Source organism: Meles meles, chromosome 15 (genome assembly GCF_922984935.1).
Source record: "Meles meles chromosome 15, mMelMel3.1 paternal haplotype, whole genome shotgun sequence".
Classification (NCBI taxonomy): domain Eukaryota; kingdom Metazoa; phylum Chordata; class Mammalia; order Carnivora; family Mustelidae; genus Meles; species Meles meles.
In genome coordinates, this window is record NC_060080.1 from 38,611,149 (window position 1) to 38,638,478 (window position 27,330).

A 27,330-nucleotide genomic window follows, 5' to 3' on the forward strand; every position below is an offset into this window, starting at 1 on the left:
GCAGCACAGGCCCCTTTTATACAGCCTGAGCCACTGGTCTGGCCCTGGAGGGGTCTATGCAAAGCAGTCAGGGGGAACAGAAGCAAATCTCATAAGCAGTGGTTTGTGAAAATACCCAGTGGAAATGTAAGGAGCCAAAAATAACTGCAAAATAGAGTTGTATGACAGGAACACACAAAAGTCGACTTAGAAGCTCTGAGAACAACTTAGAAGTTCTAAGATGACAAACTGATACAAGATGGAATGAAGAGCTTCCATTTCAATTTTAAAATGTTTTTAAACGGGTTCAGTTTCCAGAAATGATGAGCTTGGCTCTTCATATCAATAACCCTGGCAAAATAACAAAATATGCTAGGAAATAAATAATGGGAGGCAGGGAGGGGCAAAAGAATTGGAAGGCATAAGAAGAAAGTGGAGAACTTTGGGCCCAGCTTTTATAAAACCTCTGACTGGACAATAACGTGCTCTGAAGCCATTTATCTCCTGCAGATGGATAAGGACGTGGCAAACACTTGAGCTTTGGTCCTGGAGCTGTGCAAGGGCCAGAGAGATGGAAGGGATGGAAAACAGGCCCAGAATTTCCTCACTTGGGGAGACATGTGGGACCCTCACTGGACCTAGGGGAAGTCTGAATCCTGAATTTCAGTTATTTTATCTTTTCAGTTCAATATTTCTGTTTTGTGTTGAATTAACCAATGAATGAAATCTAGGTGCCTTCAAGAAAATTCAGTTCCCTGCAGGGGTTTGAGAAGTCAGCACAGGGTTGCTTGGGCACCATATAAACTTCCTGCACCTGTTCCTCATCCTGTTGTTCCTTCTTAAGCAGAGTGATGGGGCAGAGGTGGGATTCCCTTAAGAGCCGAGCATGCAGTCCCCATGAGGAGGGCAGAGGTTGTGGAGGTTTCAGGTGCACTGTAAGTCCAGCTACAACACGTCCACAATCTTTCTCCTCTGAGTGGGGCACATGCCTGAGTCTTCCTCTGGCATTTGGCACCCTGGCTGGTCCTTGGGTCCCCGTGGCCCCTGCACCACTTTCTGACATGAGCCATTTCCTAAATCCAGATAGAGACTATGTCAAATAGACCCTACCTGGGGATCCACGCCTCACCCTCACAAAGGGTCAATTCTCCCATCACTTCGCCCCTCAGTTTGCCCCTGATTATGGTTAATTTTATGTGTCAACTTATGTAGGTTAGGGACCTAGTGGAGTGGTCAATACCAGTTTAGATGGGGGCGCCTGGGTGGCTTAGTGGATTAAGCCGCTGCCTTCGGCTCAGGTCATGATCTCAGGGTCCTGGGATCGAGCCCCGCATCGGGCTCTCTGCTCCGCAGGGAGCCTGCTTCCTCCTCTCTCTCTGCCTGCCTCTCTGCCTACTTGTGATCTCTCTCTCTGTCAAATAAATAAATAAAATCTTAAAAAAATATATATCAGTTTAGATGTTGCTGCTAAGGTATTTTTTAGTGTGATGAACATCTACATCAGTAGTCGTTATCACAACACAGAGGCCCCACCTGTGCTCCACAAAAGATTCACCACATCCCTGTTTAAACTTCAAAAGGGAAAGAAAACTTTATTATTATTACAGAAACACTAATAGAAACAGAAGATGAAAGGAATCTATGCATACAGGAAGGGAATAGTAGGCAAGAAATGAGAATAAGGTCACTTTACCTCATATCGGGTATTTGCAACACCACACCTCACCAGCTGGGGAAGCCCCGTGGAGACAACCAGGCTGGAGTCCTGACTGAGAGGCCTGGGTGGAGCATCCTCCCCTCAGGGAACATTTCCAATGGAACATCCCCACAAGGGCCATATATATAGGGCAAATAATAGGATTTGAAATTAAACATTTGTTCACCTACGTGCAGTTTGGAACAAGCTGCACGTCCACCTTGTCATGTTCGTGTATTTTCAAGGAGCCCGAGCTATGTGCGTCTGCCTCCCCTCCTGGATCCCATTGGGGGGGGCAGCCCTGCCTGGAGCAGGAGGGGATGGGAGACAAGGCCGTAGCTCTTGGCGTCCAGAACAGAAGGGCCATATTCCTGATGAATATAGATGCAAAAACCCTCCACCAAATATTAGCAAACCAAATTCAACAATACATTAAAAGGATCATATACCATGATCAAGTAGGATTTATTCCAGAGATGTAAGTATGGTTCAATATCCATAAATCAATCAGCATGATACATCACATGAACAAAATTAAAGGGTAAAAATCATAAGATTGTCTCAACAGATGCAGAAAAAGTATTTGATAAAATTCAGTATTTATTTATCAAAAAAAAATCAAGATATACCAAGGGTTATAGAGGATATGGAGAAAGAGGATATGAAGAGGATAAGGAGAAATGCCCTCAGATGTTGTTGTTGGGGTTGTAAATTGGTGCAGCCACTATGGAAAACAGTATGGAGTTTCCTCAGAAAGTTAACAATAGAACTACCCTGTGATCCAGCTATTCCACTTCTGGGTATTTGAAAATATATATGCACCACTGGGTCCATTGCAGCATTATTTAAAACAGCCATGATATGGAAACAACCTAAGTGTCCATTGATGGACAAATGGATAAAGAAGATGTGTTATACATGTGTACACACACAATAAAATACTACTCAGTCATAATAATAATTATTATTAATTAATTAATATTAATTAATAATAAAACACTACTGTGTCTTGCCATTTGGAATAACATGGATGAAACTTGCAAGTAATATGCTAAGTGAAATAAGGAAGACAGAGAAAGATATTATGTATAAAATCACTTCTATGTGGAATCTAAAAAAGCCAAATACATGGAAACAGAGAGTAGATTGGTGGTTACCAGGGGCTGGGTGATGAGATAAATAGGGGAGATGTTGATCACAGGGTACAAACTTCTGCATATAAAATAAATTCTGATGGTCTCATGTACAGCATGGTTACTGTAGTTAACAGTATTATATTGTACTTGAAGGTTACTAAGAGACTACACCATCAATGTTCTCACCACAAAAAAGTAAATAAGTACAACAAAAAGGATAATTATGTGCAGTGAAGGTTGCATTAACTGTCCTTATGTTGGTAATCATTTCACAATATAAACGTAGATCAAATTATCACATTGTGTAAAACTTAACCTTACACAATGTTATATGTCAATTATATCCAGAAAAAAAAATGTTGACGTCATTTCCTTCTGGCCCCCATGGTTTCTGAATAGAAATCCTCTGTCATTTGGTGTTTTCCTCTCTGAGTAGGTGTGATTTTTCTCTTTCAGCCTATGATATTTTTTTCTTTATCTTTAGTGCTCAGAAATTTTAATACACTGTGTCTTGACGTGTATTTCTTCAGATTTATGCCGTTGGGGGTCTGCTAAATGGGAAAATTTTACAGAAATTACTTGTTCAAAATATTTTTATCTCCATCCTCTCTCCCCCGTCTTTCTACGATTCCAGTGGCACACATGTGAGATCTTTAATTTGGTCCCATGTATCCCAGATACTGTGGGGTTTTATTGTTGTTGTTTTTGGTTTTGGGATTTTCTTTTGTTTTGTTTTGTTTTTAGCTTAGTTTCTCTTTTTGGTTTAGATTGGGTAATTTCTTGCTTCTGATCTTTCCTTCTTTAACCTTCCACTCTCCTCCTTCCAGACCTTTCCTAGACAGCCACTCTGTAGGGCATCCGTGTCTTTACTTCAGGCCACTTTCCCAGCCACATTAAGTCAATGACCATTTGTGCCCTTTGAGCCTCTACTAACCAAACATCTTATTTCATTATGGTATGGTATGGGAGCTGTCTAGCTTAACTTATATCAACATCTGATGCGAACCTGAGCAGAACCTGGAGTACTTTCTATGCCATAACCTGGTTGGGAGGCCCTGTAACTTTAATCAGATGTGGTAAGAAACAAAGACAGGAAAGATATTCTAATGCAGTCAGAAGTATTTATTATATGCATAGTCCCCTGGAAACAGAACACACAGCATGGCACACAGAGACACAGGCAATACCGAGGTGAGAAAATCGGACAGAGAGAAGTACAGCTGCCCTATGTTTTTTACTGTGTATTTCATGAGAAGTAATAGAGAAGCAAAGTCAACAAGCTACTTAGACATAAGATTGGAGAGTTTGAAAATTTCAGCAGGCTGCACACTATAGCTGTGCCCCTTGTCCTCTGGTACCCAGGGGAATTTGGGTAGAGGGAAATGTCACAGATCGTTGGTCTCATTGAAAGGAAGAGAGTAAGGATTTGGACTCAGGACTGCCTGGCTTGCATATCAAACATATGACCTTTGGCAAGTCTTTAACTGTCTCTAAGAATTAGCTAATTTGGGGAGAGGCAGTCCCTTTCTGACTGGAGCAGCGAGAATGCAGAAATAAGAAAATGCATTAAATATAAAGTCTCATGAGGCTGAAAATAGGAGCTCGTGCAGGGGTGTTTGGGCAAAACTGGTGAGTATTGTGGAGATCTGAAACTCTTGTCCCATAAAATAAGTGTGCCTGCTGGATCTGCCTGGGTCCATTACTATAGAAAATACTTTCTCCTTCCTGAGTTGACTGCTGCTGGGCTCTACCCAATGTTACAATCTGGTATGTTTGACATTTCTGGTTTAGGACAAACAGCTCTGTCACACAGTTAACTGATGTGCCATGGGCAGGTCTACTGGGGCCTGTGCTATGCTTGGAACTACTTGTTGAAAAGTGAAAAGTTGTTTTTGAGAAGGGCCCAAAGATCCTGGAAGTACCTGGATGTCTATGCAATGTGTCTTCCTCTGGGCTTGCCAGAGTGTCCACAATGTCCTTCCTGGACACAGATGCACGTACCTCCAAAGATAGGAGAGGTCATAGGCCCACAAGATAGGGCCACTTGCATCGAGACCCAAACCTGATACAGATTCCCTCCTGGCTCTGCACCTAGTCTACACTAGTGACTTCAAAATTAGCTGATAAACGGAATGGTGTAGCTTATCCAAGTGTGGAATGTGTTGTCTCAACACTCATCACTCAACAAGGTACTGTGCTTCAACCTCAGTGGTCGGAGGTATAAGAGGCAAGCACTTGGCCTTTACCTCAGAAAGGATGTGCCCACATTCCTCAGATATCTGGACCCCTGACATAGCCACCAGGGAGGGTCACATGAATTTTTGTAAGGTTTGCATCCCACTGTTGGAGCACATGTATTTTTGCAACTTAGTGAAGTCCTCACCATTTCTCACACATTGTGTGCAATTAACAGGATGAAATTGATAGACTATGGCCTGGCAGGATGCTCTGGGGGATGTTTATAAAAGGCACTGTAGCAGACAGCAGGGAGTTAACATAGCCCTGGGCCAAGACTGAGGATGTGACCAGCGCTTCACTGCCAGTGAAAGCAAAGTCCACCAGAGGACTGCATTACTTCATATGCCATGCCCCCTGCTGGTAGACCTTGTATTTGGCCAAGCATGGGGTAAGCACTTTCAAAACCTCCACATGCCCAGAAGAGGGAGACTTAACACACCCAGAGAAGAATGGGGCCCAGTGGGGGGATTCTACTGACAAACTTAATTTTTGAGTATGTAAGGAATACGAATGCCCCATAATGTGCATATCTTTTTGCTCTTAGATGTGAAGTGTTTCTGCCTTTCAGAGTCTAATAACAGAGTCTCTGGGTGTGTGGCATGAACACACTGGACCCATCGAAAGCAGCAAGATGGTGACTCCATCACAGCTTCTTGGCCTTCTGCTCCTCTGGGTTCCAAGTGAGAATATTTGGACAAAGGAGGTTAAGGCGGTGTTATGATTTTCCATCTCTGATTTTCTTTTCACATTGGAAAGTCTTTCATAGATGAATTTGGCTTACTTTAAAAATAAGTAGTATTCTCCGTCCTACCTAACTAAATACTGGTGACTTCCATGTACATATCCTGAGGCTCTGCTAATGTTTCCTGAGGAGTTTCAGCCTCCCATGGTGAGATTGTGCTGACCCAGTCTCCTGCCGTCCTGTCCATGGCTCCAAAAGAAGGAGTCAGCATCACCTGCTGAACCAAACAGAACATTAACAAGTGGTTAGCCTGGTATCAGCAGGAGAAAGGGAGAGCTCTTAAGCTCCTGATCTATGAAGCATCCAAGATGGAAACTGGGGTCCTGTCGCGGTTCATCAGCAATAGATGGGACAGACTTTACTTTCACCATCAGCAGCCTGGAGCCTGAAGATTCTGGGACCTATTACTGCCAACAATATAGTAGCTACCCACCCACAGTGTTACAGGTCAGAGCATAAAGCACTAGGGAAGCAGATGTGAGGAACTGGGCTGCCCCCACTGCTCCTCTGATGCCTGCACCTGCTCAGACTGTTTCTCAGCGGCAGCCCAACTTTGGACATCACTGGGAGCTTTGGGAGACGGACAAGGAGCCTCTTCGGCCCCCTGACTGACTCCCTTTCCCCCAATCATTACACCTGAGGAGTGTGGGTGATGGCATCTGCCGGGGTTTGTACAGCAGAAGAGAAGCCACTCTAGGTATTCCAAGCAGCAACTGCTTCCTATAGGGAAATAATGTCTAAATGTCACTTGTTCAAAGGCCTGTGGATATAATAAGGGAAATAAATACTAGAAACATTGATTCCTCAGTGAGTCCCTGTACGTAAGAGAATTTATACCATTGGAGATACAGGCTGCCTAACCACATGGTCCTCAGGCCTGTCTAGGAGGGCCAGGGATGGAGGGGCTGATGCTCTAGCCACTGCTGCCCGTCCCCAGGTGATTCTCTGGTCCCTCACTTATCACTCACCTGCCTGCAGGTGCTGACAGAAGGCATTGAATCCTCCTCTTCTGACCTCCAGGTCTAGGGTAAGGTGCCCCATGAGCAACTCCCTAGGGAACCATAGAGGAAAGGGGCTCTGGGAAATGTGCTTCCAGAAGTGATGGTGGTGACGGGGAGCTGACAGAAGACAGCCTGGGATGGTCACTGTTTTTACGTCTCTCAGAAGTTGGCCGTTAGGGGAAGGTCCCAGAATATGCTTGAGTGTGCTTTTAGCTACCATCTTTGGGTCTGAATGCATAACAAGGAGATTTTGTTAAGCAACTGAGGGCACAGAAGAATGAGGAAATTGGGTCATGTATACAGAAATAACCTGACAATGAAGGACTTTTGTGATAAAAAAAAAAAACTAAATGTGGATGAAACATTGTTTTTTCTTAATATAAGAATACCTTGTTGCTTCAAATTCTCTAGAAGTGAGAGCATGATTGACAACCCTGAAAGCTTGTGACGAATGCGAAATAGCTGTCTCCACCTGACACCTACTCACGTGGCTCTCCATGTTACCAAGACGGCAGGAGCTGTGTGAGCTTTAAGATGCTCTGTTGTAGAGCATTTTTACTTCCCTAAACTAGTCTTTCTTTAATTTTCTATTTTCATTTAAGGTGTTTCTATGGAAAGCCACCCGTTGAATTAAAGCCACAGGTCGAAAACCCCTCCCATTTAACATTCTAATTCATACAAAATTAAATTACACACTTCTCTGTAGACTGCAAATATTGAAAAATATAATTATTTGGAAAAAACTTGACCACGTATCTTAAAAATTAAATAGAATAATGATTTGTAGAAATTTAAAGAATTACAAAGACCATAGTAAGAAGAAATCAAAATTATATGCAATTCTGTCAGAATAACTGGACTTAGATTTACTTGTTTTCTGGTTTCTGTACCCTCCTACAGCTTGCCATGAGAATGATGTGCCATGGGTAGTCACCACACTCTGTCTTGGTCCCAGATCAACCACAATACATAGGCTGGAGAAACATTCATCTCCCTGCAGAAGAAACACACAGCTGATCCCTGTGTGCATTACCCAAATTATTGTCAACATGAACATCCATGACTATAGAAACAGATGCTTAGTATGACAAGTGACTGAGTCTTTGACTGGTTTGTTAAAATAGTGTGTAAAATCTGAATAATGCAGTTTTTACACATCTTTACATAGAAATTGACAGCTTTTATTAAACCCAATGGCATTAAAAGGAAACTTGGAAATCCATTATAAGAAGATACAAAACAAAGAAATGTTTTTAAAAATATTTGATTTAAAAGTGTAAAATTCACCCCACTGTAGAAACATCTAACTGAGATTACTTTGAGTAATGGTGACAAATTGTGTAGATCATTCAGACTTATTAAATGTGATTAAGTCTAACTTTCATTCATATACATTCATTCATATATATGTGAAAGTATGTCCATATGCATATATATGTATGATATACATACATGTAGATACAATTCTCACAAACAACTAACACCTCCATTAGGCTGACACACGCAGAACCGTCAGGTTATGTCCCAGCTTTAATGAAGGATGGTTGGTAAACTGATGCCCCAAGCAGCTCTGACCCCCCACCCTCTTCCATAGGGCTGTGGTTCACCAAAGACCCCAGGAAATGTCTGTCATAGGTATAGGTGACCGCTAGACATTCAAATGGTTACCCAGTTCTTGCTATTCTCACCTACAGAATCTCTTCTTGAACTGCACAGTCATGGCTGTGGATGCCAAGCATAAAAGCCAAGAGAGAGACACAATTTCTCACACAGAGCTAACAAGGAGCCAGAACCCCTGATAGCAACTGTTTACACATCATGAGGAAGCCTCTATAGGGAAGGGGTCTTCTGAGCATCATAGGAAAAAGACAATTGAGAGGAAACATTACAAAATGAAACATTATTCTTCTGTCCCATCCTCTTAGGAAGTGCTTCTCTAAGAAATTTCTTTATTGTTATGGAGTATGTGTGTGTATCTATTCATCTAAATGTCTGTGTGTGTGTCTTTCTGGGGAGAGAGAGAGAAGTATGACCGATACTCACCAGATTGTAACAAATGGTGAGCACAAATGTCATCCTCACTGTCAGAAGCATAAATTCTGTCTTTGTCCCAATATCTTCCCCAGGACTATGAGTTCTCTGCTTGTGAGTGAGAGAGTCTTTCCGACCCCTGTAGGTTTTTTACATTCATCTTCCCATAGAGTATAATACAGGAGGTCTTAGGATGAGTTTAATTCATTTTAGATCATTACTGAATTGTTTTAAACCATTAACCTGAAAGCAACAAATCCCAGAGACTCCTGAACCATCTCCACTTCATCCTGGGATCTGGAGATCCTCAATCAATCAGCTGAATTGGGAGTGGGACCTGTTTCCTCCTGGTCATTAGCTGACAGGAATCCAAGCAGGATGGCCATTCACCTCCCAGAATGGACTCTGGACACTCGTGCCTGTATCGTCAGGGTCTCTTGAGCTTTCTCAGAAGGCAGGGCTATGAGCACTGTGTCCTGCCACAGATCCTGATTATCGCAGGGAGATCCTGCTTCCCACGCAGGCAGTAGGGAATTTGTCTCTGTTAGACTCCCTCCAAACACAGAAGTTACTGCTCTCCCAGGAGAGGACCTGAGCCCTGCCTTTGGCTCTTTCCTCTCTGCCACACCCACCATGGGATTTGCATATTGTCCCCTGGGGAGGACCTTGTCTTGGAAGTCTGGCATAAAAGTCAGCTCTGAGCTTGTGTCTACTTACTAGGAATCATCAGTTCAGCTTCTCAAAATGAGGTTCCTTTCTCAGCTACTGGGGCTGCTGATGCTCTGGGTCCCAGGTAAGAGCGGAAGGAGGATGAGGAAGGAGATTGGGGTGGGGAGGGTGAGCTGTCTGGGTGCTGTTAGTCCCTATGAGTGCTCTGTTCAGGGGTGAGATTGCTCTCAAATAGGGGAATTTAGTTTTGAGATAGTGAAAGCTATGAGGAAACTAAAGGGAATGAAGAACAGTGCTTTAGTGAGATGCTGAAAGAAAAAAATGTGGCCACTCTGTGCCCTGCAATTCTTGGGTTATCCTTGGAATTTGGATATATTTAGAGTATAAATCAAATAACAAAATATGATTTAGCCTATCATAAATGAAATTTAAATTCTTAATAATGGCTCATAATGTTTCTCCACAACCTGTACTTATCTCTCATTATTTTAGGATCCAGCGGGGAGGTCGTGCTGACACAGACCCCACACTTGCTGTCCGTCACCCCCGGAGAGCCGGCCTCCATCTCCTGCAGGGCCAGTCAGAGCCTTGTATACAGTGATGGAAACACCTATTTGAGGTGGTTCTGGCAGAAGCTAGACCAGTCCCCACAGGGCCTGATGTACTTGGTTTCCAACCGTTTCACTGGGGTCCCAGACAGGTTCAGTGGCAGCAGGTCAGGGACAGATTTCACCCTGAGAATCAGCAGGGTGGAGGCTGATGATGTGGGAGTTTATTACTGCGGGCAGTTTACACATGATCCTCCCACAGTGGTTCGGCCCCAACACAAACCTCTCTGTTTGGCGGTCTCCACTGGGCACGTATGTTGCCTGATCAGGGAGCAGGCACAGCAGAAGCTCTGAGCTGGCCTCAGAGGCAGGTGCTGGGGAACACAGGGCAGTAATGTGCAGCGGAGTGCTCTGGACCGAGTCCTGGGCCCTGGGAGGCAACATCCTCAGTGGGGTATAACCAGCTCTGGAACGGACATGAGCAGTCTATGGGTTGAACGGTGAGCTGCCAGGGAGAGCTGCCCTGAACTTCACCATGCCCCTCCTGGCCTGTGTGCATGTGTCAGGGACTGTTACTCAGGCTGGGCATCAGAAACCTGAGCGGTTTATGTGAAAGCACAGCTACATACATTTGGAGCTAAACTCGTTTGCCATATTGTCAGTAAGAGACTATTCAGTGTTGTTCGGAATTTATTATTTTTTATTTTCCCACTTTATGAACCTCCACTTTCCCAGTTAGACTAATGGCTCTGTTACGATGTTATCCAGATAGAATTCTACACACACTATCCCTACAGGAAATATGCATGAGAAAAATTAGTAAAATTGTTTGGTGGTCAAGCACCCAAATAGAGTATTGGAGTAAATTCATAGCAAATGTAAGCTCCTCCTTCTGTTGAGAAGTAGGTGGCATATACATACATATATTGAAATACTACTCAACCAAGGAAATGGTATTTTGTTATTTGCAACAACATGGATAGACCTAGATAGTATAATGTTAAGCAAAACAGGTCAGACAGAGAAAGACAAATACCATAGGTCTTCATTTATATGTAGAATCTACAAACAAAACAAACAAATAAAACTGACCCATGAATAAATAGAACCTTGACACGATACATTAACATTCTTCAAATGTGCACTCAACTGTTACCTCTCTTATGCACAGAACAATTTCAGTAAGGATCAAAGATACTGGGATGACCGGGTGGCTCAGTTGGTTAAGCGGCTGCCTTTGGCTCAGGTCATGATCACAGCGTCCTGGGATCGAGTCCCACATCAGGCTCCTTACTCGGCGGGGAGCCTGCTTTGCCCTCTGACTCTGCCTGCTACTCTGTCTGCCTGTGCTCACTCTCTCTCTCTCTCTCTCTGACTAATAAATAAATAAAATCTTTAAAAAAAAAAAAGGATCAAAGATATTAGTGTTCCCTTTAGTTTTCTTTCCTCTCCATCTCTCATGTGCATCAAACTTTCCACAGAGAAAAAGCAAACATATAAATAAATAAACAATCAAGCTATCTCACATTTAAGCAGTGGAAGGATATTTTAACTGATGAGAAAGCTGTAGAACTTTATGAGAATTCCTCAGGACAGAAGTTTCATCCCTCACAGGAGACACATTGGGTTGGGGATGCAAATTTCTACACAAAATAAAGAGTTCATTACAATGGAGGGATTATGAGGTGGCCTGTGGTCAAAGGGAACTACTGTCTCACTTTTCCCAATCAGACTGGGATGACTGGGGCCCCAGCCCAAGGATTACAATTGATACAAGAATAACCTTCACATTGGTGCAGTCACTTTGGAGAACAGTGTGGAGATTCCTCAATAAATTAAAAATAGAGCTTCCCTAGGACCCTGCAATTGCACTGCTGGGTATTTACCCCAAAGATACAGATGTAGTGAAAAGAAGAGCCATCTGTACCCCAATGTTTATAGCAGCAATGGCCATGGTTGCCAAACTGTGGAAAGAACCAAGATGACCTTCAACGGACGAATGGATAAGGAAGATGTGGTCCATATACATGATGGAGTATTATGCCTCCATCAGAAAGGATGAATACCCAACTTTTGTAGCAACATGGACGGGACTGGAAGAGATTATGCTGAGTGAAATAAGTCAAGAGAGAGTCAAGTATCATATGGTTTCACTTATTTGTGGAGCATAACAAAGAACATGGAGGACATGGGGAGATGGAGAGGAGAAGGGAGTTGAGGGAAATTGGAAGGGGAGATGAACCATGAGAGACTACGGACTCTGAAAAAAAACCAGAGGGTTTTGAAGGGGCGGGGGGTGGGAGGTTGGGGAACCAGGTGGTGGGTAATAGGCAGGGCATGTATTGCGTGGAGCACTGGGTGTGGTGCAAAAACAATGAATACTGTTATGTTGAAAAGAAATTTAAAAAAAAAAAAACAATAACCTTCACAGTCAACATAAGACATTGTTCCCATTTCTCCCCAGACTCAGCAGAATCTCAGACAGCTCTACAAAATGTATTTACATGTATATTTATTCCAAGGAAAAACAAAGAAAAGAAATGATGATATTGGGAAGGAATTCAGATTACACATATGGAGATCAGGGCTTTGAAGGATCGAGATCACTGAAGTTCAGAAATGACCCGCTTCACATGGTTGAGAAGTAACTTATAAAGTCAGAAGATCAACACATTCATATGTATTTTTGAGCCGCCAGGCGCCGAAACTATTCTCTGTGAGTTCATCCTCTAGAGGGTGATAATTTCCAGTTCTTTAGAAAAGGTGATCCACTGGGGCTCTTGGGTGGCTCAGTGGGTTAAGCCTCTGCCTTTGGCTCAGGTCATGATCCCAGGTTCCTGGGATGGAGCCCCACATTGGGCTCTCTGCTCAGCAGGGAGCCTGCTTCCCCTTTCTCTCTGCCTGCCTCTCTGCCTGCATGTGATCTCTGTTTGTCAAATAAATAAAATAAAAATCTTAAAAAAAAAAAAAAAAGACCCAAAGAAAGGATGACCCATTTCGGTCACAGGTCCCAAGAAGCTACACAACAGACCGCCCATTGGGGAAGCTCCCTCTGCTGGATGGCTTCATCTCAGTTCTCAGGCAAGGATAAACTCATCTTTTTTCAGAAAGAACTTCCATTTGGGCTCAGTCAGGATACAGTTCTGCTGTCCATCAACTTGGCCAAAGCACTATGAGTTCAAGCTATTTGGCTTGAGAAAATTTATAGATAAAGTTCTACAGAATGTATCACAGCATCACACTCCCCACCCACACACCCTGACCCCAGAATAATGGACTCACACAACAGAAGCATCAAGAGAATGCCCCAAGGGACACAACTCACACCCTGGCTTCCAGTTTGATGGAATCCAAATGGACGTCCCCCTGGCAAAGAGACAAAAGTGCAATCAAACCCACCTGTGTGAGTCCTTCCTCATTCAGGTGACAGTGGTCAAGATTAGAGACTCCAGAGTCCTTTTCCCCACCTCGACCTCATGGATGTTCTTCTTACACCCTTTACAGATGCTGGTGATTTGTGTGTGGTGTACCCCGACCTGCTCCATGTGGTCCATTTTACTGTCCAGGATACAACCTAGTTTGTAAACATGAGGGACACAAACACTCCTGGTTAGAATTAGGAATGCTCTTCCTTCAGTCTACAGGGAGTACAGGAAAACTTCAAAGCCTTTAGATGAGAAAGAAATCTTTACAAGATTTTGCATTTTCTGGATGTTTTAAGGCAAGGCATTATGAGATATGTAACCAAACAGAAAAGGAGACATGTAAAGTTTTCATGTCGTTTTGTATAGTAATTGTGGGAAGCCGCGGTAAGGCTCGAGACGAGAGCCAAACCAGGCTCGGACTTGTGCCTCCTCCAACGTCTCACTGCCTGATTCAAGGCAGAGGATAACGGAGTTGAGTTGTGTTTGAGAAAGAGCCTGTGCCATGCGCTGCTTGCTCGCCTACGTGACTTCTCACATGCCCTCTAGATATTTGACCTTCAAGACAACCCAGATGCACTCGTTAATCTTCTAGTGGTTCTTGCTGTCCTGTTAGAAGCTATGAGATAATCTTTCAAGTGTGTTTCTAGTGGATGATGTTTACCATCCACCACCTGGCACTGGTATGTCTGTAGTGAAAAATATTATGAAGCTGGTGTGTGAACCTTTAATCCTGCAGCAACACTTTATCTAAAGTGTTGCTGCAGTCACCCTTTCACTGTATGACTTCTATATACTCTCTTGTTTTTACTAATAAAGCGGCATTGGTGGAAATCATCCCCGGTGCTCCTCCTGCCCCCATCTCTTTGTCTCTTTAATTTCTTTTCACCATCCTCTTACCCTCGCGCTTCCTGGTCGATTTGTCACGCGGGCCGAGGCAAGTAATATTTTTATAATTCAAGAATTTGAAATAGTAATATTTTTGTAATTCAAGAATTCTTAGGAATACTTTGTTAAAAAAAGAAGAAAAATGTTTATTTACTGATACACAGTAAATAAACATCACAGATGAATAATTTCTGGCTATATATTCACACATTGAGGTTTCACATACGATAAGGGGTAATGGGATTCTGATTCTTTTTATTAGTGTACTTGACACACAGTGGTAGATAATGGAATTCTTACTTTAACATCTGTAATGAATAGTTTTTCAAACTCACCTCAAGATTTACAATGCTGTCTTGTATTTTCCATTTGCTTTTGTCCTGATTTTTTTCATTTTCACTGGCTTATATTTCTGAATTCACTCACTAGCAAGATTCATTAGGAAGACTGGCATTTTCAAGAATAAGATTCAGGATTGCACTGGCTAGCACAGAACTCGCAAGAAAGGGCAAATAAAATGCTAGCTGGTCAACTCTGGGACATGGGCTCTTCTACTTCTACTTCTTCCATGGTTTGTCATCACCCAAGTCTCCATGCTGAGATCAGGCTTTGCTTTTGATACCCTTTTTACACTCTAACTCTGTTAGATTTTACACAAAATCTAACTCTTGGAGGATTTTCTAGAAGATATACAGACTGAGCTTTTCTGATATCATGCCTGAAATTGTATTCAATTATTTTTCAAGTCAGTATGACTTTGTATTTAAATTACTGGATCTAATTACTGGAGATCTAAACCCTTCTGCAGGATTTTGTTTGCAGAATGGTGACTTGAGTTGTGAGGTAATTTGAAGTTGATACAATTCCCACAAATGATTCGATATGACATAATGTCAAGCTGATACATGAAGAACCATCAGTTTATGTCCCTATTTTAGTGAAGAGTCTCACATGTACCATATGGTGTGTGTATCTCTCACTATCTGCCTACCTCTCTTCTATCTATCTATTTATGTATCTATCTCTGGGGAGAGAGAGAGAAAGACGACAGGATACACATGATATTATAACAAACGGTTACCACAAACTTCATACTCACTGACTGAAGCATAAAATTCTGTCTTCTCTCCTATTCTCTTCTGCAGGACTATGAGCTGTTCTGCAGGACTATGAGCTGTGAGAGATTCTTTTCTACCTCTGTAGGTTTTTTACATTCATCTTTACATAGAGTATAATACACAAGGTCCCAGGATGAGATTAATTCATTTTAAATGATTACTGAATTGTTTTAAACCATTAACTGGAAACACCAGATCCCAGAGACTCTTGAACCATCTCTAGTTCATCCTGGGATCCAGAGATCACCCGCCAATCAGCTGGAGTGGGCGTGGGACCTGTATCATCCTGGACATTAGCTGACAGGAGTCCAAGTAGGATGGCCTTTCACCTGTCAGAAATGGACTCTGGACATGCGTGCCTGTATCCTTGGGGTCTCTGGAGCTTTTTCAGAAGGCAGGGCTATGAGCACTGTGTCCTGCCACAGATCCTGATCATCGCAGGGAAATCCTGCTTCCCAAGCAGGCAGTAGGGAATTTGTCTCTGTTAGTATCCCTCCAAACACAGAAGTCATTTTAAGTTACTGCATTCCCAGGAGAGGGACATGCACCCTGCCTTTTGGCTCTTTCCACTCTGCCTCAGGCACCACGGAATTTGCATATTGTCCCCAGGGGAGGATCTTGGCTTAGAAGTCTCAGATAAAGGTCAGCTCTGAGATTGTGTTTACTTACTGGGATTCATCAGTTCAGCTTCTCAAAATGATGATCTGGTTGCTGATGCTCTGGATCCCAGGTAAGAGCAGAGGAGGGATGATGGGATATTGGGGTGGAAAGGGTGAACTGCCTGGGTTCTATTACTTCCTACATGTGTTCTGTTCAGGGGTGAGATTACCCTCCAGGAAGGGAATTTAATTCTGATCTGTAAAAATTATGAGAAATTAAAGGGGAAATAAAACAGTGCTTTAATGAGATGCGGGAAAAAAAAACTGTGGCTACTCCATGCCCTGCAATTCTTGGGTTATCCTTGGAGATTGGAAACATTTAGAATAGGACTCAATTCACAAAATGTGATTTAGCCTAACATAAATGAAATTTAATATAAGAAATGTGGCTTATAATATTTCTCCATAACCTGTAGTTATCTCTCATTATTTTAGGAGCCAGTGGGGAAATCATGATGACAGAGACCCCATTGTCCCTGTCCATCACCCCCGGAGAGCCGGCCTCCATCTCCTGCAGGGCAAGTCAGAGCCTCATACACAGTAATGGAAACACCTATTTGAGTGGGTTCTGGCAGAAGCCAGGCCAGTCCCCACAGGGCCTGATCTACAAGTTTTCCAACCATTTCACTGGAGTCCCAGACAGGTTCAGTGGCAGCGGCTCAGGGACAGATTTCACCCTGACCATCAGCAGGTTGGAGGCTGACGACACGGGGGTTTATTACTGTGGGCAAAGTGCACACGATCTTCCTACAGCGGTTCAGGCCCGAACACAAACCTCTCTGTTTGGCGGTCCCCACTGGGCATGTGTGTTGCCTGAGCAGGGAGCGGGCACAGCAGAGGCTCTGAGCTGGCATTAGAGGCAGGTGCTGGGGAATGCAGGGCAGTAACATGGCAGATGAGTGCTCTGGACAGAGTCCCCGCCCCTGGGAGGCAACATCCTCAGTGGGGAACAACCAGCTCTGGGGACATGATCAGCCTGTGGCCTGAGTGGTGAGCTGTCAGGGAGAACTGCCCTGAACCTCACCCTGACCCTCCTGGCCTGTGTGTGTGGGTCAGTGACAGTTACCCAGCCTGAGCATCAGAAATCTGAGCCAATCATGGGACAGCAACAAGTTCCATATATTTTTGAGCTAACAGATATTGCTATATTTTCAATAGGAAAATATAAAAAAAAAATTACCAAATTCCTCCCATTGGAAGGAATCCTAAAAACTACCAAATTCATTCTCACCGTTTATCAGGATCCTCCCAGTCCTCGCCCTGTGTATCCCATCATCTAGGTCTTCGACTGGATCCTTTCTCATATCCCTTAGTAAACTGGTAAACACAAGTAGGTGATTCTCTGAGTACTGTGAGCTACTTTAGGAACCTAATCACACCTGAGAGGGGAATCATGGAACCCAGTGTCTGCAGCTGATCAAGGACAGAGGCTCCTTCTTGGCTCCCTTCACTCCCATTAGATGCTGACACTCCTGATGAGCTAGTCCTTCTCAAGCTAGGGTCTCCATGCTGCCCTCTAGAGCCATGGGCAGCTGCTCTGGAGGATGAAGTGTGGACATGAAGCCACTGAGAGCAGACCCAGAGCCAGGAGGCTGTGCCCCTGAGGAAACTCCATCTTGAAAGTGCTTGGTGTCCTCCACACAGCGGGTGAGGGACCACCACATGGCTACAGCGCACTGGAGCTTCTCCATCCCCGGGTGCTTCCTTGTGCCCAGGGTCTGGGACAATGGGGACACATCCTCCACAATGTGCAAGGACAGCAGTCTCCTCCCTAAACATACATATGGGATGGCTATAGACCCAGATTGGAGGTCTTCCCTTAACAAAGCTAAAGTCATTTTTCTTTCCTGTCACAAACTTTAAAAATTCCTTCAATAAAAATCCGAAGTCCCAGAGTGATGACAAAAATAATGTGATAGACTCTCTATACATCCCATAAAGAATGTATGTGAAAATAAAAATAAAATAAAAGTGAAAGTGAGGGAATCTGAGGAGAAAGGCGGAACCACTGTGAAAAGACCGACGTCTCTGGCAGGTGCATCACGGGTGCATGATGGCACAGCAGGAGAGGAAGCAATGATATCCTCGGGAAGGATCTCATCCGTGTGTCCCCAGTCAGGTCCACTCTGGAGGGCAACCACAGGGCTGCACCCCCCAGGGAGCTGGCTTACGCATTTGTTCTACTGCATCCAAGTTCCACTCTGCCTCTGCCCAATCCTACATTCTCTTTCCGGAGGTGGCAATGTCAGGATCATTCCCCAAAGAGTGTCGCACATGTTATACTCGATGTGAGTCTGCTTTCCAGGGAACAATGAGTGTGACCAGTGACGTCAGAGAGTAGTAGCACAGACCACATGGTCAGAATAACCTGCACAGGCAGAAGCTGTCCATTTTCCAAAATGCACAGGGACAGAATGATGTCAGAAAGAGAGAATGTGGCAGTAGATAATTGAGCACATGTTATTTGAAATTAAGTCAATGTGCTGACCCTCAGAGTATGTTGTCTCTCTACCTGGCAAACTCTAGTTCAGGGTTGCTGAAGCCTAAAGTCACAGCTTCTGACTCAGTTCCTAGACCCAAGTCAGTTCCGACTCTCAAACACATTGACTCAGGGGAAGGCCCTGTCTCAAAGGAAAGACCTTAAGGTTTCACCATAGATGTATTGAGAAAATCTGGCTTCCTTATTTTCCCTAAGGAACAGGGGGCTTAGGGCTTGAGCTCAGAATGTGTTCTCTCTGCCCTGATGAGAGAGCTCTCTGCTAGAAGGACAGGAAGCAGTGCTCTGGCGTAGGAGACAAGGGAACAAACTTTCCAAAGGGAAAAAGCAAACACACAACAAACAAACAATCCATCTCAAATTAAAGCAGTGGAAGAGTATTTGTTAACTGACAGGAAAGCTGTAGGGAGTCCATGAGAACTCCTCAGGACAGAAGTTCTATCCCTCACAGGAGACACTTTGGGGTTGGGGATGCAAATTGCTACACAGAGTTAAAAGTTTACTAAATAGAGGGATTATGAGGTGGCCTGTGGTCAAAGGGAACTTCTGTCTCACTTTCCCCGATTAGAGTGTGGGGACTGGGGGCCCTGACCAAGAATTAGCATTGATACAAGAATAACCTTCACATCCGACATAAGACATTGCTCCCATTTCTTCAAAGGACTCACATGAATCTCGGTCCTACAAAAGTCATTTAGTTATTTACTTCTTCCAAAAGAACAAAGAAGAGAAATGACAATATTGGGAAGGAATTCAGATTACATATGTGGAGATCAGGGCTTTGAAATATCTTTTTTTATATAAAATATTTTATTTATTTATTTGACAGAGAGAGAGATCACAAGCAGGCAGAGAGGCAGGCAGAGAGAAAGAGGGAGAAACAGGCTCCTCACTGAGCAGAGAGCCTGATGCGGGGCTCGATCCCAGGACCCTGAGATCACGACCTGAGCCAAAGGCAGAGGCTTAAACCACTGAGCCACCCAGGTGCCCAAGGGCTTTGAAATATCTTGATCATTGAATCTCATAAATGACCTGCTTCACATATTTCAGAAATAACTTATAAAGTCAGAAGATCAACACATTCACATATATATGTGAGCTGCCTGGAGCCAAAACTATTCTCTGTGCATTCATCCTCTAGTGGGTGAGTATTTGCAGTTATTTAGAAAAGGTGACCCATTTCAGTCACAGTCCCAAGAATCTACCCAACAGACCTCCTGTTGGAGACCCTCCCTCTTCTGGGTGGCAGAGAGAACTTCCATTTGGGCTCAGTCAGGACACAGGTCTGTTGTGTCTCAACTTCACCAAAGCATTTTAAGTTTGTGCTGTTTGGCTGAGAAAATGTATAGATCAAGTCCTACAGAACATATAACAGAATCACACTCCCCACCCACACACCCTGACCCCAGAATAATGGACTCACATAAACAAATTAGCAAGAGAATCACCCCAAGTAACACAAATGACAAATGGACACAGAAATGACAAACTGGCTTCCAGTTTTATGGATTCCAAAGTGACATCCTTGGATCCCTGGCAAAGAGACAAAAGTGCAACAAAACCCACCTGTGTAAGTCCTTGCTCCTTGAGGTGACATTGGTCAAGATTAGAGACTCCTAGAGTCCTGTTCCCCACCTGGACCTCATGGAGGTTCTTCTTACATCCCTTACAGATACCGATGATTTCTTCAACGTTGATGAAGTCACTTTTATTGTCCAGAGTACAACAAAGTTCCTACATATACAGGAGATAAAGACTCCTCTTAGGAAATACAAACCACCTTTCTTCAGTCTACAGTTAGCAGAGGAAAATTTCAAAGCCTTCTCTGTCAAGACAGAACCTGGCTTTTGCATTTTTTAGGTATTCCAGGGCAAGAAATTCTGAGATGAACAACCAAACACAAAAGGAGACTTTCAAAGTTTTCATGTTAAGTTTTGTAGGAAATAGTAATATTTTTTTCTCCTTTGTGATTTTATTTTTTTTCTTATAATACAACTCTGTCCCCCCCCACACCTTTTCTTTTTTTTTTTTTATTTCTTTTCAGTGTAACAGTATTCATTGTTTTTGCACCACACCTAGTGCTCCATGCAATACGTGCCCTCCCTATTACCCACCACCTTGTTCCCCAACCTCCCACCCCCCGGCCCTTCAAGACCCTCAGGTTGTTTTTCAGAGTCCATAGTCTCTCACTGTTCACCTCCCCTTCCAATTTCCCACAACTCCCTTCTCCTGTCCCTCTCCCCATGTCCTCCATGTTCTTTGTTATGCTCCACATAAGTGAAACCATATGATAATTGACTCTCTCTGCTTGACTTATAGTAATATTTTTGAAATTCAAGCATTCATATGAATACATTGTACAAAATATAGTTTCAAAACTGATACACAGTAAATAAACATGATGGATGAATAATTTTCAGCCAAATTTCCATACATTGAGGTTTCACATATGGTAATGGTTCATGTGATTCTGATTACCTTAGTATAATTGACACACAATGTTAGATTTTGTGATTCATTTTTTTAAGATTTTATTTATTTATTTGACCAAGAGAGATCACAAGTAGGCAGAGAGACAGGCAGAGAGGAAGGGGGAGACAGGCTCCCTGCTGAGCAGAGAACCTGATGTGGGGCTCGATCCCAGGACCCTGGGATCATGACCTGAGCCGAAGTAGAGGCTTAACCACTGAGCCACCCAGGCACCCCGATATTGTGATTCTTAATTTAACATGTGTAATGAATAGTTTTCAAACTCATCTTAAGATTTATGATATTATCTTATATTGTCCTATTTGTTTTTTTCCTGATTATATTCATTTCCATGGGTTTAACTTTCTGAATCATTCACCAGCAGGATTGGTTAGGAGGGCCGGCATTTTCAAGAGTAAGATCAGGACTGCTTGGCTAGCACTCTAAGAAAAGATCAAGGGAGAAAACACAGGAAAGAGTAAATAAAATGATAACTAGTAACATATGGGACATGGGCTATTAGTCCTAGTTGTATCACAACTTTTCATCAGCACCCAAGTCCCTTCATAGAGTTCAGGGTTTACTAACACTGCCATTGTTACATAATAATTCTTCCAACTATGGTAAAAATCGCAACCTAGGACTCAACAGTTCAGCTTCTCAAAATGAGGTTCCCTTCTCAGATCCTGGGGCTGCTGATGCTCTGGGTCCCAGGTAAGAGCAGAGGGAGAATGAGATGGGAGATTGCGGTGAGGAGGGTGAGCTATCTGTGTGCTGTTACTCCCTATGTGTGATCTGTCCAGAGGTGAGATTGTGCTCCAAGAGGGGAATTTAATTTTGAAATCTGAGAAAATTATGAGAAATTAAAGGGAACAATGAACAGTGCTTTAGTGAGAGGCTGAAAAAAAACTGCACTCTGTACCCTGTAATTCTTGGGTTATTCATGGAAACTGGATATATTTACAGTAGGAATCCAATCACAAAATATGATTTAGCCTAATGTAAATGAAATTCAAATTCGTAATAATGGCTCATAATGTTTCTCCATAACCTGAACTTATCTCTCATTGTTGTAGGATCCAGTGGAGAGGTCGTGCTGACAGACTCCACTCTCCCTGTCCGTCACCCCCGGAGAGCCGGCCTCCATCTCCTGCAAGGCCAGTCAGAGCCTCCTACACAGTAATGGAAACACCTATTTGAGTTGGTACCTGCAGAAGCCAGGCCAGTCCCCACAGGGCCTGATCTACAAGGTTTCCAACCATTTCACTGGGGTCCCAGACAGGTTCAGTGGCAGCGGGTCAGGGACAGTTTTCACCCTGACCATCAGCAGGGTGGAGGATGATGATGTGGGAGTTTATTACTGTTATCAAGGTACACATGATCCTCCCACAGTGGTTTAGGCCCGAACACAAACCTCTCTGTTTGGCGGTCCCCACTGGGCATGTGTGTTGCCTGAGCAGGAATGGGCACAGCAGAGGCTCTGAGCTGGCGTCAGAGGTAGGTGCTGGGGAATGCATGGCAGTAACGTGGCAGATGAGTGCTCTGGACAGAGTCCCAGCCCCTGAGAGGCAACATCCTAAGCGGGGCACAACCAGCTCCAGAAGGGACATATCAGTCTTTTGGCTCAGCAGTGAGCTGGCAGGAACAGCTGCCATGAAACTCAACCTGACACTCCTGGCTTTTCTGTAGGGGTCATGAACAGTTACTCCACCTGAGCGTCAGAAACCTGAGGCATATTTTGTGGTAACACAATTACATACATTTTTGAGCTAAGAAATTTTGTGATATTTTCAGTAGGATAATATTTTATATCCTTCAGAATTTATTATTGCTTATTTTCCCACTTTTTGAATTTCTTCTTTCCCAGTTACACTAACTGTTTTTCTGCTGTATTCTCTAGATAACATTCTATACACACTAACTTCACAGGAAATATGGCTGAGAAGGATTGGTAAAACTTTTTCTTCAAGCTCCCAAACAGACTTGTAAACCCATAGCAGATATAAGCTCCTAATCCTGTAAAGACGATGTCCATATATACACTGAAATATTACTTAGCCATAAAATAAGATTTAAATCTAGCCATTTGGCACAACATGGATGGGGGGAAAGGGTATTGTGAGGTGAAGGAAGTTCAGAGAAAGGCAAACATCATATGATTTCATTTATATATAGAAATATGTAGAAATCTGGCTTCTAGATTGAGATCCTGACTTTGCCATTCAAATTTTAATCCAGAGGGAAAAAAAATCTCACGAAGGAGAAAACACTAGATCTTGGTCTATCCTTGTGCTGGAACCAATGCACATCATTTTTTCCCCCAGCATATTTTTAACATTTAAAAAAAAAAAAGACTTCTAGTACAAAACCAGGAGCAAAGAGCAGGCTGCTTTTCTCACTAGAAAACATTTTAAATTTGGAAAGAACAGCAAAACACATTATACAAGGGTGGCAAACAAAAAATATGGAAGACGGGAGAGATAAAGGACTCACCACCTGGACACCTTCTCCCTCAACCCTCGCTCTCCGAAGTACAGAGATACACAGTAGCCTGCCTCTCTTCTAAAAGTGCCCTGAGCTTCTGTGTTTCCCTGGCAGCCTGCCCATGGACCTTCTGTCGCCCCCTTCTGACTCTTCTAGACTTCTAGGCCTGCCTAGAAAGTGAAAGAACAGTGTTTGAAATCAAGATAGGTAGGCTTCGCCACTCTATCACTTCTTATTGCCGACAAACACCAGCCCCAAAGTCTCTTCTGGTTTCTGGAATATTTTAGTTCCCTCCTCCAACAGCCTCTCTCAGCCTGTCACAATTGCTGGTTGTTTCAGTGTACTCAGTATATGACCTTCCATTACCTGCTCTCTCAGTTGTTTGGCTGATCCTCCTCCAATTGTCTCTTCCCCACCCAATCTTGATCAGTCATTCTCGTAGCCATGCCTTAGGTGCGCCATCAGAAAATCATGACAAGTTCTCCAACAATACAATGCTGAGCATCTCAGGGGTGCCTGGGTGGCTCAGTCAGTTGAGCCTCTGCCGTCAGCTCAGACCATGATCCCGGGGTCCTGGGATGGAGCTCTGCTCAGTGGGGAGTTTGCTTCTCCTTCTCCCTTTGCCACTCCCCGGCTCATGCCCTCAGGTGTTCTCTCTCCCTCGCTCTCTCAAATAAATAAATAAATAAATAAGTTTAAAATTTAATTAATTAATTAATTAATTAATTTTTTTTTAAATGTTGAGTATCTCAGCCTTGACCCATTCTAGGAACTCTGCAGATCAATCCACTGGGTATGACACCACCAATAATTTCTGGCTTTCGTTACAGTAAAACCTGAAATCTATAGGAAAAATATATGTTGTGTTTCCATGTAAAAATTTGGCATCTCTGTAGTGTACCTTTCCAGGTTATCAGGGTCCACCATGGTCATTATCTTTGAGCTATCTTGCAACTCTTTATAAACTGTTGATAAACTGATAGATGGATGATTCTGTACTGTCTGGTAGTGACTTTTCTAACGTCTTACCTCACCTTGGAGAACCAGCTTGCCTTTCTCTGCAGTTCATTCCTTTACTCCAAATATATCTGTGTGTTTTGACTTTTCCTTTGACCCACTTACATCTTCCTAGTTCCCTCACAGCATATGAGTAAAATAATTCAACACGTGTTCATCATTACTATGTCTCAATGAGAGTCATAATTTTACTGTTTTCTGAAAATTAGCTTTTAGCGAATCTATTGACCTTTCCTATATTTTTTGTCTTTAAGTCCTTCATAGTCTCATTTCCCTCCTTCCTCAGCTGAATTCCAAGATCCTTCTTTTTTTTAATTTATTTATTTATTTTCAGCATAACAGTATTCATTGTTTTTGCACCACACCCAGTGCTCCATGCAATACGTGCCCTCTCTATTACCGCCCCTTCAAAACCCTCAGGTTGTTTTTCAGAGTCCATAGTCTCTATTTTTAATTTCTTGAGGAATCTCCACACTGTTCTCCAGAGTGGCTGCACCAACTTGCATTCCCACCAACAGTGTAAGAGGGTTCCCCTTTCTCCACATCCTCTCCAACACACGTTGTTTCCTGTCTTGCTAATTTTGGCCATTCTAACTGGTGTCAGGTGGTATCTCAATGTAGTTTTAATTTGAATCTCCCTGATGGCTAGTGATGATGAACATTTTTTCATGTGCCTGATAGTCATTTGTATGTCTTCGTTGGAGAAGTGTCTGTTCATATCTTCTGCCCATTTTTTGATATGATTATCTGTTTTGTGTGTGTTGAGTTTGAGGAGTTCTTTATAGATCCTGGATATCAACCTTTTGTCTGTACTGTCATTTGCAAATATCTTCTCCCATTCCGTGGGTTGCCTCTTTGTTTTGTTGACTGTTTCCTTTGCTGTGCAGAAGCTTTTGATCTTGATGAAGTCCCAAAAGTTCATTTTTGCTTTTGTTTCCTTTGCCTTTGGAGACATATCTTGAAAGAAGTTGCTGTGGCTGATATCGAAGAGGTTACTGCCTATGTTCTCCTCTAGGATTCTAATGGATTCCTGTCTCACGTTGAGGTCTTTTATCCATTTCAAGTTTATCTTTGTGTATGGTGCAAGAGAATGGTTGAGTTTCATTCTTCTACATATAGCTGTCCAGTTTTCCTAGCACCATTTATTGAAGAGACTGTCTTTTTTCCATTGAATATTTTTTCCTGTTTTGTCGAAGACTATTTGACCATAGAGTTGAGGGTCCATATCTGGGCTCTCCATTCTGTTCCACTGGTCTATGTGTCTGTTTTTATGCCAGTACCACGCTGTCCTGGTGATCACAGCTTTGTAGTAAAGCTTGAAATCAGGTAACGTGGTGCCGCCAGTTTTGTTTCTGTTTTTCAACATTTCCTTAGCAATTTGGGCTCTCTTCTGATTCCATACAAATTTTAGGATTATTTGCTCCACCTCTTTGAAAAATGCCAGTGGAATTTTGATCGGAATGGCATTAAAAGTATAGATTGCTCTAGGCAGTATAGACATTTTAACAATGTTTATTCTTCTGATCCAAGAGCATGGAATGGTCTTCCACCTTTTTGTGTCTTCTTCAGTTTCTTTCATGAGTGTTCTGTAGATCCTCGAGTACAGATCCTTTACCTCTTTGGTTAGGTTTATTCCCAGGTATCTTATGGTTCTTGGTGCTATAGTAAATGGAATCAATTCTCTAATTTCCCTTTCTGTATTTTCATTGTTAGTGTATAAGAAAGCCACTGATTTCTGTACATTGACTTTGTATCCTGCCATGTTACTGAATTGCTGTATGAGTTTGAGTAGTTTGGAGGTGGAGTCTTTGGAGTTTTCCATATAAAGAATCATGTCATCTGTGAAGAGAGAGAGCTTGACATCTCCATGATCCTTCTTTATAACAACTCCGTATACGCAAGATCTTCCTCAGCCTTCCATTGTTTCATTTCATGTACAAAGTCCCAACCCTCCACATGCCTGCTGGAGGAAAACACACAGCAATCCTGACTGCTACAACTTTGATTCATGTGCCACCTGAGGCCCTTCACCCTGCCCCACAATCATACTTCACTTCCCTGGTCTCGTCAGTCTTCACTCTTTCTCTTTCCTTCTTCAGGTTCTAACAGCTCCTCCTCCATCCTCACTTAAAGCCAAGTATGCCATTTCCTATTTCCTAGGTCAAGATGGTCAGCAGCACCCCCCTCCCAGTAGAAATGTGAAAGAGAGGAAAGAAATGTGAGCCTTTCTACATCAGGAGCATCCGTTGAACTTCCTGGTTCAGCCAACTTTAAGCACACAAGCAAGCCAGCCAAGATCAATCAAGATCAATCAAACCTGGGTCCATATTAACAGAACTGCACAGACAACCAATAAACAAGACAGCCACGAACATGCTACCATTTTAATCCACTGTATTTTGTGGGTTATTTATCACATGACACTAGCTAACTAATACATCATCTAATTTTAAGTTTCTACTCACTCTTACTTAGCAAGCTTTTATTCCCTTCCTTCCTTTACTTTTCTTTATAGCCCCTCCAACAGAACGCAGTAAATGTTTACTGATGCCGTTGATTATCGCCGGGCTCTCCCAGCTGGGGCGAAAGCAGATGTCTTTGCTCTGGATACAAAGGAAGCCCTCAGAAAACATACCTTGGATGAGAGAAATGGATCCCTTAATAGCGATCCTTGAAGTAGATTTCTAATTATTAAGAGAAGCTGTTTTTTATGTAAAGGTGTTTGGAGCACACTGA

General features: G+C 43.0%; 1 long non-coding RNA gene and 1 gene segment (V, D, J or C); both read left to right on the plus strand.

The window, feature by feature from the left end:
- The window catches only part of LOC123925796, a 289,134-nt gene that overhangs the window by 234,015 nt on the left and 27,789 nt on the right, over positions 1-27,330 (plus strand).
- Positions 21,765-22,270, plus strand: LOC123925808. The gene is made up of 2 exons (XR_006815082.1): positions 21,765-21,807; positions 22,170-22,270. It is a non-coding gene; the product is annotated as an uncharacterized LOC123925808 (long non-coding RNA).